The sequence below is a fragment of the Sminthopsis crassicaudata genome, chromosome 2 (genome assembly GCF_048593235.1).
Source record: "Sminthopsis crassicaudata isolate SCR6 chromosome 2, ASM4859323v1, whole genome shotgun sequence".
Classification (NCBI taxonomy): Eukaryota; Metazoa; Chordata; class Mammalia; order Dasyuromorphia; family Dasyuridae; genus Sminthopsis; species Sminthopsis crassicaudata.
In genome coordinates, this window is record NC_133618.1 from 170997850 (window position 1) to 171014098 (window position 16249).

Genomic DNA, 16249 nt, shown 5'->3' on the forward strand with positions numbered 1-16249 from the left:
AGATAATTACTTGCCTAAATGGGTTATTATGAAGATCAAAAAAAGATAATATATACAAAAAACTACATGAATGTGATTCAATATTATTGTTTTGCTTTTATAGTTGATTTTATTTTTTATGTTATTTTCTTCTCAGGAATAATTACAGTCTTTCAATCACATATGAAGTATTTGCATTTTCAACTACTGTGGTGGACACTTGCTATAGTAATTCCCTCGACCAATGGAGACAATAACTTCTCCATGATTAGTAATGCAATATTAATATAATTCAAGACTCTATGGCTTTATTTATGTGGATATTCTATACTCTCAACACAGATGCAGTTTAACTACTCTAACACTTCTTTACATCCCCTTGGATTTCAAATTTTATCTATACTCTTGCCCTTTATCCTATTGCTTCTTGCTTTGCTAGATTATTAGTCCATTTTAATCTGACAGGCTAATCCCTATTATTGTGTTTACTGTTGTCAATCCTGACCAAATGACCACAGCCGTAGCTGCTTTGCAACTCAGAAAACTCCCAAACTAACAAACAGAAAAACCCCAAACCAAAAACCTCATACAGGTTACCAAAACCACAATTCACTCTAAAAACAAGATAAAATAAAAGCAAAGATCTAACAGTGGTTATAAGCAAAAAACACCCCCTCCCCTAAAACAAAACAAACAAAAAAAAAAAACAGCCACAGAAACTTTCTTCTCTCAGAGTAGGGAAGCTAGAACCACCTGTGCCACACATACACCACCCCCCTCCCCAGCAGGTGACCTGCTTTGGTGTGGACAAAACTGAAAAGTTATTCAAGTGTGTAGCAGTAACCGGACACGGGCATAATGAAGGGTAACAGCAACAACAGCAACAGCAGGACTTCACAACTGGAACATGGGTGCTGCAAGAGCTTGTCCAAGCTCAGATATCACCTGTGTGTGAAATAATTCTGGGATTTTCCTGTGACTGAAATCATCCAGAAGATGAGCACAAAGGATACGAGAGTGAAGGGGGTACAGCGTCTAAGGGAAATATAGCAGTGATCCTGAGGTCCCCTGCCTTAAGAGTATTATTGTTTTATCAATCTGTCAATGATTCTAAGATCTTCTGGCTTTAGGATTGTCCTACAAATCTGCTGGTTAATGATAACCAAGTTCCTGAGACTGTAGTGAACAGACCTTCTTCAGATCTACCTCTGGGTCATAAAATTAGCAAATCCGTGATATGAAAAACTGAATCTCTCTGTCTTTTCCTATAAATTTGTCTTCATGCTCTTGGTTCTTTGCTAAATTGTTTTGCAATTTAACCCACTTCAATTGGCTATTGTTACAACTAGTTATTGTTATAATTACAATAAATTTTGCCCCTTGGAGATGAGTTCAAAGCAGCAAACTAATCTGAGACACGTGGCAATATCAATCTGTGACTGCCAACCTCTTGGGGTCTACTTTTGAACCCCAACAAGAGGAGTAAAAAGAGAGATGGTAGTCTCAGATGGGCATCCTGACACTGTTAATAAATGAAATGTTAATGTTACACCTCCAAGGATTATTTATTTTTCTATTTTAAATGCTTCATTTAGGCTAAAGACATAAGCATATAATATTGGGATTTGGGGTTACTTAGTCTGATGGGGGATGTATTTTTGGACTATTCCTCTTAGAGACTCAAGTCCTTCAGGGGACTCTCTGAGGAAGTGATTTGAAAGTGGAGTTGTGGGAGTTACTGAGACCCACAGGGAATAAGTGCAATCACATTTCTAAGCTAAGATTGGCCTGAATTTCTTTCCAGTTTGGGCTTGGGAAATGGGCGGCTCTTAGGGCTGTAGTGAGGAACATGAAACTAATCTACTGCTCTTGGCTCAAGTCTTCATGTCTGTTTTGTCAGCCTAGATCTGATTTAAGACTTGGTCGCTGCATATAGTAAAGGTTCTGACTCAAAATGTCTTGTGTGGTATTATAGCAAACAAATATTTGCCTTCAGCATGTGAGATGGGGGCCCATGTGCTATCAGGATTTCTGTTAACATTTGAATTTCAATAACTTTTATTCACATTTTAATGTCTTAAATTGAAAAAAATAGATATTTGGTGAAATGATCAAAAATATACAGTATCTCAAAATTGTATAATTTTAGAGCTGCAAAGATTCCTTAAAGATCACCTCTTCATTTGCCAAGAAAGCAAACTAAGGCTCAAAAAGGATTTATTCTAGGTCCCACAGTTAATTAATTCAAGTAGACTAAAGATTCTTGAATCTTGAACCAGAGCTCTTAGCATATATAAGGCTTCATTGCCATTTCCTTATAGAACTGGACAATTCTGACAATGCCTCAATTAACCTTGTTTTTTTAAAAATTGTCCTTTATACAATCTTTATTTCTTCACTGTCCCTTCCTTGAATTCCTTCTGATTACTTTTTTTGAATTTGAACTTTATATAGTGTCCCAAAAGTCTTAAGAGAATTTGTTAAAATTTTAAAATCTATTTTAAACCAAAGTTTAAAACTTCCCTAGGATTTGTTTAAATTATTTTACCCAATGTCACAGAGTCAATAGGAAGCTGACAGTTGAAAAGTGAAAGGGAGGGTTGACATTAGAGTTTACTTTCTGATAGAATGATTAGGAAAGGCAGCTTGTTGGAAGATATGAAGCTTCAGTTGGGTTTTGAAAGTTGGACAGCCAGGATCATTAGAGTGGACCAAAACAGCTTATTCTAGTAGAGGGAGTTATAGCCTTTTACATGGCAAGGACCTCTTTGATAGTCTGGTCTAGCCTTTAAAAAGTGATGGAGAAAATGCTAATAATGTGGGATAAGTTTAAAAGTGAGTCTTTATAATATTGAAAATTTGCCAGTCCCACTCCTGGATGAGGTTAAAAATATCAGATTTGCTTACTTCAGATAACTGTTGTGTGGGCAAAGGAGATGATGAATATAAAAGCACTTTAAAAAGTTAAAAGTTTTAGTAACTGTAATAGAAACAAAACTGACTTGGGCAAGTCACAAACTTATGAAGCTTCAGTTTCCATATCTGGAAAATAAAATAATTATCCTTATCTCCTATCACACCCATATATTTTTCTACATAGTTGTTTGTATGTTGATGACTCTGCCATTGTATATGAGTTCCTTAAAAACAGGAATATTCTTTGTTTGCCTTTCTTTGCTTCCCCAGTACTTAGCATAGTACCTGGCACATTGTAAGTAATTAATAAATGCTCATTTTTGTCTTTTAAAAAATCTTATTTTTCTCTAATTAATTGGTTTTTTGTTTTGTTTTGGTTTTTTTGAGGCTGGGGTTAAGTGACTTGCCCAGGGTCACACAGTTAGGAAGTGTTAAGTTTCTGAGACCAGATTTGAATTCCGGTCCTCCTGAATTCAGGGGTGGTGCTCTATCCACTGTGCCACCTAGCTGCCCCCTTCTCTAATTAATTGTAAAGAACATTTTTTAATGTTCATTTTTAAAAAAATTGAATTCCCAATTTTCTTTCTTTCTCACTTTCCCCCTGCCTGAGACAATAAGCTGTCTATTTCTTCCTGTAACTGGCTTAAAATCTTCTCTAGGAATTTAACTACTCTACCACTTGGTACATATACATTTAGTATTATTACTACTTTATTATTTATGGTAACTCTTATAAAGATGTACTTTCTCTTCCTACCTCTTTTAATAATATCTATTTTTATTTTTGCTTTATCTGAAATCAGAATTGCTACCCAATTTTTTTTTTACTTAGCTAAAGCATAATAAATTCTATTCCAGCCTTTTATTTTACTCTGTATCTCTCTATGTCAAATATGTTTGTTATAAACAATGTATTGTAGGATTCAGTTTTTTAATCTACTCTAATATTTGCTTCTATTTTATGGGAGAGTTCATTCCATTCACATTCACAGTTATGATTGCCAGTTTTATATTTCCCTTCATTCTATTTTCTCTCCTGGACATATTTTTGTTCTCTCTTTCCACCCTGTCCTTAATAATGGTGTTTTTTTTTTTAACTCATCTCATCCACTATCTTATCTCTTATCACCCCTCCCCCTTCTCATAGTAATGTTTTTAACCTAGTCTACCCATTACTTTATTTTCAATCCCCCTTTCCCCTTTGTCTTTTCCCATCTTGTTTCTATCCTCCCTTTTATTCTGCCTCTCCCTTTTCTTTCTTCTTTTTCCTCCTACTTCGTTATAGGGTCAGATAAATTTCTATATCCAACTGAATGATTATGTTATTCCCTCTTAGAGCTAAAATTAATGAGATGAAGCTTTGGACAGTGTCATCTCCCTCCCTTCTTTCCCTTCATTATAATAAGTCCTTTGTGCCTCTTCATGTGATCTAATTGTCCTATTATACTTCTCCTTTTCTGTTTCTCCCATATAGACCTTGTTACACTGCCTAATGTCTTTTTCTTTGATGTCATCATCAATGTCCATTCACAACCACACCCTTTGTCACAACTACAAAAACTGTTCTCAAGAGTTTCCCATCTAGGGATATAAAATGTTTAATCTTTAAATAATATGTATTTCCCCCTGTTTACCTTTAAGTGCTTCTCTTGAGTCCTGTGTTTGAAGATAAACTTTTCTGTTTAGTTCTGGTTTTTTCAATAGAAATGATTGAAAGTCTGTACTTCATTGAAGCTCCATTCTTCCCCAAAAGATGATGCTGGATCCTGCTAGGTAGTTAATTCTTAGTTGTAATCCCAGTTCTTTTGCTTTCCAGAGTATGGTATTTCAGGTTCTCTGATCTTTTATTATAGAAGCTTTTAGATGTTGGGTAATCCTGATTGTTGCTCCTTGATATCTGAATTACTGTTGTCTGCTAGCTCACAGTATTTTTTCCTTGAGATTTTAGTTTTAGAGTTTCACAGCCATGTTCCTTGGGATTTTCCTTGTGGGATCTCTTTCGAAAGATGATCAATGGATTTTTTTCAATAAGTATTTCTCCTTATGTTTTTAGTATATCAGAGCAGTTTTGCTTGATATCTTGAAAAATGCTATTCAAGTTCTTTTTTTTTTTCTTTATGGCCTTCAGGTAGGCCAATAATTTTAAAATTGTTTCTTCTGAATTTATTTTTCAAGTTGGCTGCTTTTCCAATGAGGTATTTCACATTTTCTTTCATTTTTTCATTCTTTTTAGTTTTTATCTCTTTTTTCATTTGGTTAATTCTATTTTTGAAGGTATTTTTTCTTTAGGGGATTTTGATCAATTATATTTTTTAAGGAGTTGTTTTGTTCAGTCAGTTTTTTTTTCCTTTTTTTTTCAAGCTGTTGCCTCTCTCTTGCATAACTCTCATTTCTTTTATCATTCTTTTGGTATTTCCTCTTTTGTCATTTTTTCTTCTTCCTCTCTTATTTTCCTTTTAAATTATTTTATGAACATTTCTAAAAAGCCTCTTTGGACTTGAGACCAATTTACCTCATTCTCTGAAATTTTTTCTGTGGACATTTTGGCTTCCTCTGCATTGGTGTTTTTGATCTTCCCTGTCATCATAGTAGCGATTTATGGTCAAGGTTCTTTTTTTGTTTCTTGCTCATTTTCTTTTTTTTTTTTTTTTCATGGCAGTACTTGGCACCTACACAAAAACTGACCATGTATTAGGCCATAAAAACTTCACAAAAAAAATGCATAAATCCCAGAAATAGTAAATGCTTCCTCTTTAGACCACAACAAAACAAAAATTACATTCAATGAAGGGTCAGGAAACTATATACAAAAAACCAATTGGAAATTAAATAAGCTAATTCTAAAGAATGAATGAGTCAAACAACAAATCACAGAAACAATCCATGATTTCATCCAAGAGAATGACAATAATGAGACAATATATCAAAATCTATGGGATGCAGTCAAAGCAGTTCTTAGGGGAATTAAAAATTTTTTTTCCTTTTTTTAAAATTAATTTTATAATTATAAAAATTTTTTGACAGTACATATGCATGGATAATTTTTTACAACATTTTCCCTTGTACTCCCTTCTGTTCCAAATTTCCCCCTCCTTCCCTCCACCTTCTCCCCTAGATGGCAGGCAGGTCCATACATGTTAAATATGTTAAAGTATATCCTAGATACAATATATGTGTGCAGAACTGAATTTCTTGTTGCACAGGAAGAATTGGATCCAGAAGGTAAAAATAACCTGGGAAGAAAAACAAAAATGCAAACAGTTTACACTCATTTCCCAGTCTTCTTTCTTTGGGTGTAGTTGATTCTGTCCATCTTTGATCAATTGGAACTGAATTAGATCTTCTCTTTGTTGAAGATATCCACTTCTATCAGAATACATCCTCATACAGTATTGTTATTGAAGTGTATAATGATCTCCTGGTTCTGCTCATTTCACTCAGCATCAGTTGATGTAAGTCTCTCCAGCTTCTCTGTATTCATCCTGCTGGTCATTTCTTACAGAACAATAATATTCCATAATATTCATATACCATAATTTACCCAACTATTCTCCAATTGATGGGCATCCATTCATTTTCCAGTTTCTAGCCACTACAAAAAGGGCTGCCACAAACATTTTGGCACATACAGGCCCTTTTCCCTTCTTTAGTATTTCCTTGGGATATAAGCCCAGGAGTAGCACTGCTGGATCAAAGGGTATGCACAGTTTGATAACTTTTTGGGCATAATTCCAGATTGCTCTCCAGAATGGTTGGATTCTTTCACAACTCCACCAACAATGCATCAGTGTCCCAGTTTTCCCACATCCCCTCCAACATTCATCGTTATTTGTTCCTGTCATTTTAGCCAATCTGATAGTGGTGGTATCTCAGAGTTGTCTTAATTTGCATTTCTCTGATCAGTAATGATTTGGAACGCTTTTTCATATGAGTGGAAATAGTTTCAATTTCATCATCTGAAAATTGTTCATATCCTTTGACCATTTATCAATTGGAGAATGGCTTGATTTCTTATAAATTAGAGTCAGTTCTCTATATATTTTGGAGATGAGGCCTTTATCAGAACCTTTAACTGTTTTCCCAGTTTGGTGCTTCCCTTCTAATCTTGTTTGCATTAGTTTTGTTTGTACAAAAGCTTTTTAATTTGATATAATTAAATTTTTCTATTTTGTGATCAATAATGATTTCTAGTTCTCCTTTGGTCACAAATTCATTCCTCCTCCACAAGTCTGAGAGGTAAATTATCCTATGTTCCTCTAATTTATTTATGATCTCATTCTTTACGCCTAAAAAATGGACCCATTTTGATCTTATCTTGGTATGTGGTGTTAAGTATGGGTCCATGCCTAATTTCTGCCATACTAATTTCCAGTTTCCCCAGCAGTTTTTGTCAAATAATGAATTCTTATCCCAAAAGTTGGGATCTTTGGGTTTGTCAAACACTAGATTGCTATAGTTATTCACTATTTTGTCCTGTGAACCTAACCTATTCCACTGCTCAACTAGTCTATTTCTTACCCAATACCAAATGGTTTTGGTGACTGCTGCTTTATAATATAGTTTTAGATCAGGTACAGCTAGGCCACCTTCATTTGATTTTTTTTTTCATTAATTCCCTTGAAATTCTTGACCTTTTATTCTTCCATATGAATTTTGTTGTTATTTTTTTTAGGTCACTAAAATAGTTTCTTGGGAGTCTGATTGGTATAGCACTAAATAAATAGATTAATTTAGGGAGTATTGTCATCTTTATTATATTCGCTGGGCCTATCCAAGATCACTTAATATCTTTCCAATTATTTAAATCTGACTTTATTTTTGTGGCAAGTGTTTTGTAATTTTGCTCATATAATTCCTGACTTTCCTTTGGTAAATAGATTCCCAAATATTTTACGCTATTGACAGTTATTTTGAATGGCATTTCTCTTTGTATCTTTTGCTGTTGGATTTTGTTGGTGCAGGGGAAATTTTAAATCTCAAAATAACTACATAAATGAAATAAGGAAAGAAGAGATCAATAAATTAGGTATGCAACTAAAAAAGTTAGAAAAAGAAGATGTTAATACCCCCAATTAAATACCAAATTATAAATTTTGAGACTCAAAGGAGAGATTAATAAAATAGAAGCTAAAAAAAAGCATTGAATTAATGAAACTGAACTTATTTTATGAAAAAACTAACGAAACAGATAAACCTTATTTGTTAATATTTGATCAGAAAAAAAAAAAAGAAAATAAAAGAAAAAATCACCAGCATTAAAAATTAAACAGGTTTTGGGAATATATCTACCAAAGGAAAGTCAGGAATCATATGAGCAAAATTACGAAACACTTGCCACAAAAATAAAGTCAGATTTAAATAATTGGAAAGACATTCAATGCTCTTGGATAGGGCGAGTGAATATAATTAAGATGACAATACTCCCTAAACTAATCTATTTATTTAGTGCTATACCAATCAGACTCCCAAGAAACTATTTTAATGACCTAGAAAAAATAACAACAGAATTCATATGGAACAACAAAAGGTCGAGAATTTCAAGGGAAATAATGAAAAAAAATTAAATGAAGGTGGTCTAGCTGTACCTGATCTAGAACTATATTATAAAGCAACAGTCACCAAAACCATTTGGTATTGGCTAAGAAACAGACTAGTTGATCAGTGGAATAGGTTAGGTTCACAGGGCAAGATAGTGAACAAAAATAGCATCCTGGTGTTTGACAAACTCAAAGATCCCAAATTTTGGGATAAGAATTCATTATTTGACAAAAAACTGCTGGGAAAACTGGAAATTAGTATGGCAGAAACTAGGCATAGACCCACATTTAACACCACATACTAAGATAAGATCAAAATGTGTCCAAGATTTAGGCATAAAGAATGAAATCATAAATAAATCGGAGGAACATGGGATGGTTTACCTCTTGGACTTGTGGAGGAGGAAGGAGTTTGTGTCCAAGGGAGAACTAGAGACCATTATTGATCACAAAATAGAAAATTTTGATTACACCAAATTAAAAAGTTTCTGCACAAACAAAACTAATGCAAACAAGATTAGAAGGGAAGTAACAAATTGGGAAAACATTTTTACAGTTAAAGGTTCTGATAAAGGCCTCATCTCCAAAATATACAGAGAATTGACTTTATAAGAAATCAAGCCATTCTCCAATTGATAAATGGTCAAAGGATATGGATAGACAATTTTCAGATGATGAAATTAAAACTATTTCCACTCATATGAAAGAGTGTTCCAAATCACTATTGATCAGATAAATGCAAATTAAGACAACTCTGAGATATCATTATACACCTGTCAGATTGGCTAACATGACAGGAACAAATAATGATGAATGTTGGAGGGGATGTAGGAAAACTGGGACACTGATGCATTGTTGGTGGAGTTGTGAAAGAATCCAACCATTCTGGAGAGCAATCTGGAATTATGCCCAAAAAATTATCAAACTGTGCATACCCTTTGACCCAGCAGTGCTACTACTAGGCTTATATCCCAAGGAAATACTAAAGAAGGGAAAGGGACCTGTATGTGCCAAAATGTTTGTGGCAGCCCTTTTTGTAGTGGCTAGAAACTGGAAAATGAATGGATGTCCATCAATTGGAGAATGGTTGGATAAATTATGGTATATGAATGTTATGGAATATTATTGTTCTGTAAGAAATGACAAACAGGAGGAATACAGAGAGGGTTGGAGAGACTTATATGAACTGATGCTGAGTGAAACAAGCAGAACTAGGGGATCATTATACACTTCAACAATGATACTGTATGAAGATGTATTCTGATGGAAATGGATATCTTCAACATAGAGAAGAGCTAATCCAATTCCAATTGATCAATGATGGACAGAATCAGCTACATCCAGAGAAGGAACACTGGGAAATGAGTGTAAACTGTCAGCATTGTTTTGTTTTGTTTCTCTTCCCAGATTATTTTTACCTTGCGAATACAATCCTTCCTTTGCAACAACAACAACAACAACAAAATTCGGTTCTGCACATATATATTGTACCTAGGATATACTATAAGATATTTAATATGTATGGGAATGCCTGCCATCTAGGGGAGGGGGTGGAGGGAAGGAGGGGAAAAACTCAGAACAGAAGGGAGTACAAGGGATAATGTTGTAAAAAAAAATTTACCTATGCATATGTACTGTCAAAGAAAATGTTATAATTATAAAAATTAATTTAAAAAAATTAAACAGGTGAACTTACCACCAATGAAAAACAAATTAAAGCAATAAAGTTATTTTACCCAAATCTATACCAGCAAGTCTGACAATTTAACTGAAATGGATGAATATTTATAAAAATATAAATTGCATAGGTTAACAGAAGAGGAGATAAAAATATTTAAATAGTCCCATTTTAGAAAAAGAAATTGAAAGTCATTAATGAATTGCCTGGGAAAAAATCTTCAGGGCCAAAGAGATTGACAAGAGAATTCTACCAAACATTTTAAAAACAATTAATTCCAAAACTTTGTAAACTATTTTAAAAAATAGTAAAGAAGGGGTACTGCCAGATTCCTTTTAAGACATAAATATGGCACTGATATCTAAACCAGGAAGAGCCAAAACAGAGAAAGAATATTACAGACCAATCTCCTTAATGAATATTGATGCAAAAATTTTAAATAAAATATTAGCAAAAAGATTACATCAATTTACCAAGAGGATAATACACTATGACCAAGTGGGATTTATACCAGGAATTCAGGGCTGGTTCAATATCAGAAAAACTATTACCATAATTGACTATATCAATAATAAAAACAACAGAAATCATATAATAATCTCAATAGATGCAGAAAAACCTTTTGACAAGATACAGCACCCATTCCTAATAAAAACAGTAGAGAACATAGAGATAAAGAAGCTTTCTACAAAATAATAAGCAGTATCTATTTAAAACCCACAGCAAGTATTATTTGTAATGAAGAGAAGTTGGATGCATTCCCAATAAGATCAGGGGTGAAACACTATTATTCACCATTATACTAGAAATGTTGGCTTTAGCAATAAGATAATATGGTGATACACTTAGAGAATCTCAGAAAATTATCCAAAAATCTACTGGAAACAATTCACAACTTTAGCTAAGTTTCAGGATATCAAATAAACCCACACAAATCATCAGCATTTCTATATATCACTGACAAAGCCCATCAGCAAGAGATAGAAAGAGAAATTCCATTTAAATTTACTGTGGACAAAATAAAATACTTGGGGGATTATCTACCAAGACAAATCCAAGAACTATATGAATACAATTACAAAAAAAAAAACTTCTCATATAAATAAAATCCAATCTAAACAATTAGAAAAATATCAATTGTTCATGACTAGACTGGAGCTAATAAAATAAAAATTGTAATTCTGCCTAAATTGGTCTACTTGTTCAATGCCATACCATACCAATCAAACTGCCAAAACATTATTTTATAGAACTAGAAAAAAATCATAACAAAATTCATCTGGAAGAACAACAGGTCAAGAATATCAAGGGAATTAATAGAAAAACAGCAAAGTACCAAACCTAAAACTGTATTATAAAGCATCAGTCATCAAAACCATTTGGTACTGGCTAAGAAATAGAGTGGTGGATAAGTTAAATAGATTAAATACACATGACACAATAAGCAAGGCTTATAACAATCTAGTATTTGAGAAACCCTCAAACTGCAACTTATGGAATAATAACTGAGTATTTGCCAAAAATTGCTTGGAAAAATGGAAAAAATGCCAGAAATTTGGCATAGATCTACATCTCATATCCCATACCAAAATAAGATCAAAATGGATACATGATTTGCATATAAAGGATATCATAAACAAATTAGGAGAACAAGGGATAATTTGCCTATCAGATCTTTGGAGAAGTAGGGAATTTACAACCAAAGAAAAACAAGAACATTATGAAAGACACAATAGACAATTTTGATTATATTGAATTTAAAAAGTTTTGCACAAGCAAAACCAACAGAAATAAGATTAAAAAGGAAACACAAAGATAGGAAAAATCTTTTCAGTCAATATTTCTGAGAAAGGTCTTATTTCTAAAATATATAAAGAATTGTGTCAAATTTATAAGAATAAACATCATTCTCCAGTTGATAAATGGTCAAAAGATATGAACAATTTTCAGATGATGAAATTAAAGCTATCTATAATTAATGCTCTAAATCATTATTGATTAGAGAAATGCAAATTAAACAAATGTCGTACTACCTCACACCTCTCAGATTGTGGCTGCGATGACAGGAAAAGTAATGGTAAATGTTGGAGAGGATGTGGGAAAACTGGGACACTATTGCATTGTTGGTGGAATTGTGAAATGATCCAAACTGTAGAGCAATCTGTAACTATGCCTAAAGGGCTATAAACTTTGCATAACCTTTGATCCAGTAGTGCCCTCACTGAGTCTGTATCCCAAGGAAATCATCAAGGAGGGAAAAGGACCCACATGTGAAAAAATGTTTGTAGCAACTCTTTTTGTGGTAGCAAAGAATTGGAAAAGAAGTGGATGCCCATCAATTGGGGAATGGCTGAACAAACTGTTGTACATGAAAGTAATGGAATATTGTTCTTCTATTAAAAAATGATTAACAAGCGATTTTAGAAAGGCCTGGAACAATTTACATGAACTCACGCTGAGTTAAACAAGCAAAACCAAAAATGTATTGAACACAATAACATCAAGAATGTATGATAATCAACTATGAAAGACTTGGTTCTTCTCAGTGATTCAGTGATCCAAAGCAATCCCAATAGACTTTGGACAGAAAACGCCATCTGTGTCCAGAAAAAGAATGTAAATCAACACATGGTATGTTCACTTCTTTTTTCTGTTTTTGTTTTTATCTCTCCCATGATTTTTCTCTTTTGCTACGATTTTTCTTTCCCAACATGATTCATAAAGCAATGTGTATTAAAACAAATTTTAAAAATAAACTATAAAAATAAAATAATAAAAGATACTAGAGAGACAAAAAAAAGACAAATTAAAAAAAAAATGAACTTTTCAACCATCTTGCTCCCTTCCCTTATAAGGGAGGAGCCTAACTATTTTTAGCCATAACCAAATCCCAGACTGTCCATTTGTATAGAGTGATGTAGGGAGACAGCTCATTATTAGTCTCCATTGTCTATCCTTCCATCCTCTGAGCATCTTTAAACAACCTTTGAAGTCTTGATTAGCATATCTTTAGACAGGTGTGGAACCTGATTAGCTAGGTGAATTCTAGTTGGCTCCTTTTTGATTCCTCCCTCTGAGCTACCTAATTCCTTCCTGATTTTCCCCTTAACTCATAAATCCTGTCTCTACTTATGCTCTTCTGAGACCTTAAATTTCTGTGCCCGGAAATATAAGCCACTCATTCATTTATGACTGTATTTTAATTGCCCCAGCCTGTGAAGCTATTTTCAAGTAAAATAACACCCCTTTGTAATCTGTAATATATGTCTGACTCAATTTCTTCAGGTTGACTGACCTGTAACCAACTCTCTATTATGCTATTTTTATAACATTCTTTACAATTTATTCTTCCAAATTTATTGCTATACTGAATCTATTTCTATTTACCATCCCTGGTGCCTTTTTTACCTCAACAGGATGGCACTAGCAGTTAGGGGAATCAGGAAAGATTTCATATAAAAAAGTGGTACTTCTGCTTTTCTTTCCTTAAAAGAGGAGAGGGATTCTGTAAGACAAATTCTGTGAGGAGGACTTGTGAGACAGACCTTTAATAAAGTGCCTACTCTGTGCCATCACTGTAGTAGGGAGAACTGAAGGTACACAAACGACAGCAAAGAAGAACCTCACCCCAGCAGAGTTTATAATTAAACTTCAGATGGTAAAGACCGAAGTAATATCCAATATAATATATAAATATAATATTATGAATATAATATTAGGTTTTGAATAAGCACAACATGAGACTTAATCCCACCTTTGGCACTAAGCTTTGGATTTTTTTTTCTTTTTATTCAATATTTAATTTTTTCCAATTACAAAATTGTTTTTACAACAATTTTTAACATTCATTTAAAAAAATTATTTTCAAATTTTCTCCTCTCACTACTTTTTTCCCCTCATTCAGAAGCAAAAATAATTTTAATATTGACACTAACTTTGTATGGATGGGCAAGTCTTAACCTCTATAAGCCTTAGTATCCTTATCTATAAAATGAGTGATAATAACAGTGATACTATAGCATTCCTCTGCTTTGAAACTAGTTGAATTTGGTATCTGATGCATTGTGAGGAGGAAAATTGCTTGCTACTGTCATCACTCATCATGCCTTCTGATACCAATTAATGACTAGTTATGGAGGTACCACTCCCCTGTATATTTGTTACTCACTTTACCCATAGGCAAGAGGTGTACTTCATGTACTGTAAAATTACTCAACATACTAAACTGACTCAACAAAAATTAACTTTCCCATATAACACTGATTATATATATATATATATATATATATATATATATATATATATATACACACACATATATGCATATGTAACTATATGTACATATGTACTTAAAATTTTGTATATGAAAAATTATTCGGGCTATATTAAAATCATAGTGAAGTTTTAAGTTTTATATATATATACATGCATCATATATATATGTTTTATGTTATATATGCACATTCACTTTTTACATATTTCCATATGAATCATGTTGGGAGAGAAAAATCAGAACAAAAGGGAAAAAAACACACGCAAAAAAAAAAAAAAACCAGAGGCAAAAAAAAGGTGAAAATAGTATTCTGTGATCTGAATTCAGACTCCATAGTTGTCTCTCTGGTTGTGGATGGCATTTTCCATCCAAAGTTTACTGGAATTGTTTTAGATCTCAAGTTTCTGAGAAAAGCCAAATCTAGTTGAACATCACACAATTTTCTTGCTGTCATGTACAATGTTTTCTTGATTCTGATTGCTTCATTCAGTATCAGTTCATATAAATCTTTCCAGATTTTTCTAAAGTCATCCTGTTCATATTGTTAATAGAAGAATAATATTGCATTACTTTCATATATCATAATTTATTCAGTCATTCCCCAATTGATGGCATCCACTCATTTCCAATCCTTTGCTGACACAAAAAGAGCTGTTAAAAAAAATTTTTGCACATGTAGGCCCTTTTCCCTTTTTTATGATTTCTTTGAGATATAGACTCAGTAATGGCACTTCTGGATCAAAAGGTTTGCAGAGTTTTATATGCAGCTTTAAGTTTTAATAGTGTAGAGATGGTAAAAAATTCATTTATTGCCAACAACAACAGAAAAAGCCTTTCATTAATCAATTATACATAATAATTTTTCTTCTTGCTAACTAGATATAAATTAAATCTAAATTCAATTTTTTATTTTTATTCATGAAAAAGAAAAGATTTAAAATGTGAACCTCTAGAAAAATTGACACATGAGTGTGAATGAATTTCAGTCAAAATATCCAGTAGTATTTCTGATTTTCCTGTGGAGAGGACACTAGAGAGCTGGAATACCCTAGTCCCTGTTCAAAGTCAAAAGATATAACTGACAGAATGGTGGAGACAGAAAGGAATGAATGGGGACACCAGATGCAAACGTGAAGACTTCCTGTCTTGGCAGCTGGCTGTTCAACTTTATTTGGAACAAATAAAAAGATGCAAACTAAAGCAAGCCATGCTGATGGCTAATCTGAGAAGTTTTGATTCACTTCTCTGTTTCAAACTTCTGCACAGAAAGTTTCATTTTTGGCCTATTTCATGTTAACCTTCACCCTCCAAAACTGAAAACTTTTTTGGAAAAGGATTTGTGAGCCTCTGAAAAGTGTTTTTGGTTTCTAATAAGCTTTTTTTCCTGCAGTTAAATAGAATTAGGATTGAGGCTTCCTGATTTTTATTTCAACGCCTACTGCCTATCTGTTTGTTGATATTTGGTATTTAAAAAATAATCATAGAATTTTATGGGATATAGAGTATATAAAGGGATATAGAGTAAGATTTTACTTAATCCTCCTCCTTTCCTCAACTGAAATCTAAAGAAGTGGCTTTTCCTAATGTAATTTCATTTTTTAAAAATTATAGATTCAAAAGTAGAAGAAATCTTAGAGATCATGTAGTCCAACCAATTCATTACTAATGAGGAAACTAAAGGAATCAAGATTAAGTGACTTGCCCAGGGTCACACAGCTAGTAAATGTGTGGGGCTGGATGTGGACTCCGAAAGAGTCTGAAGCAGAAGAGTAAGAAATATAATCAAATCTACAATGATAAAAAAAAAAAAAAAATCACTGTGGCAATTATATGGATAACAGATTAAAGAGAGATTTGACATGGGGA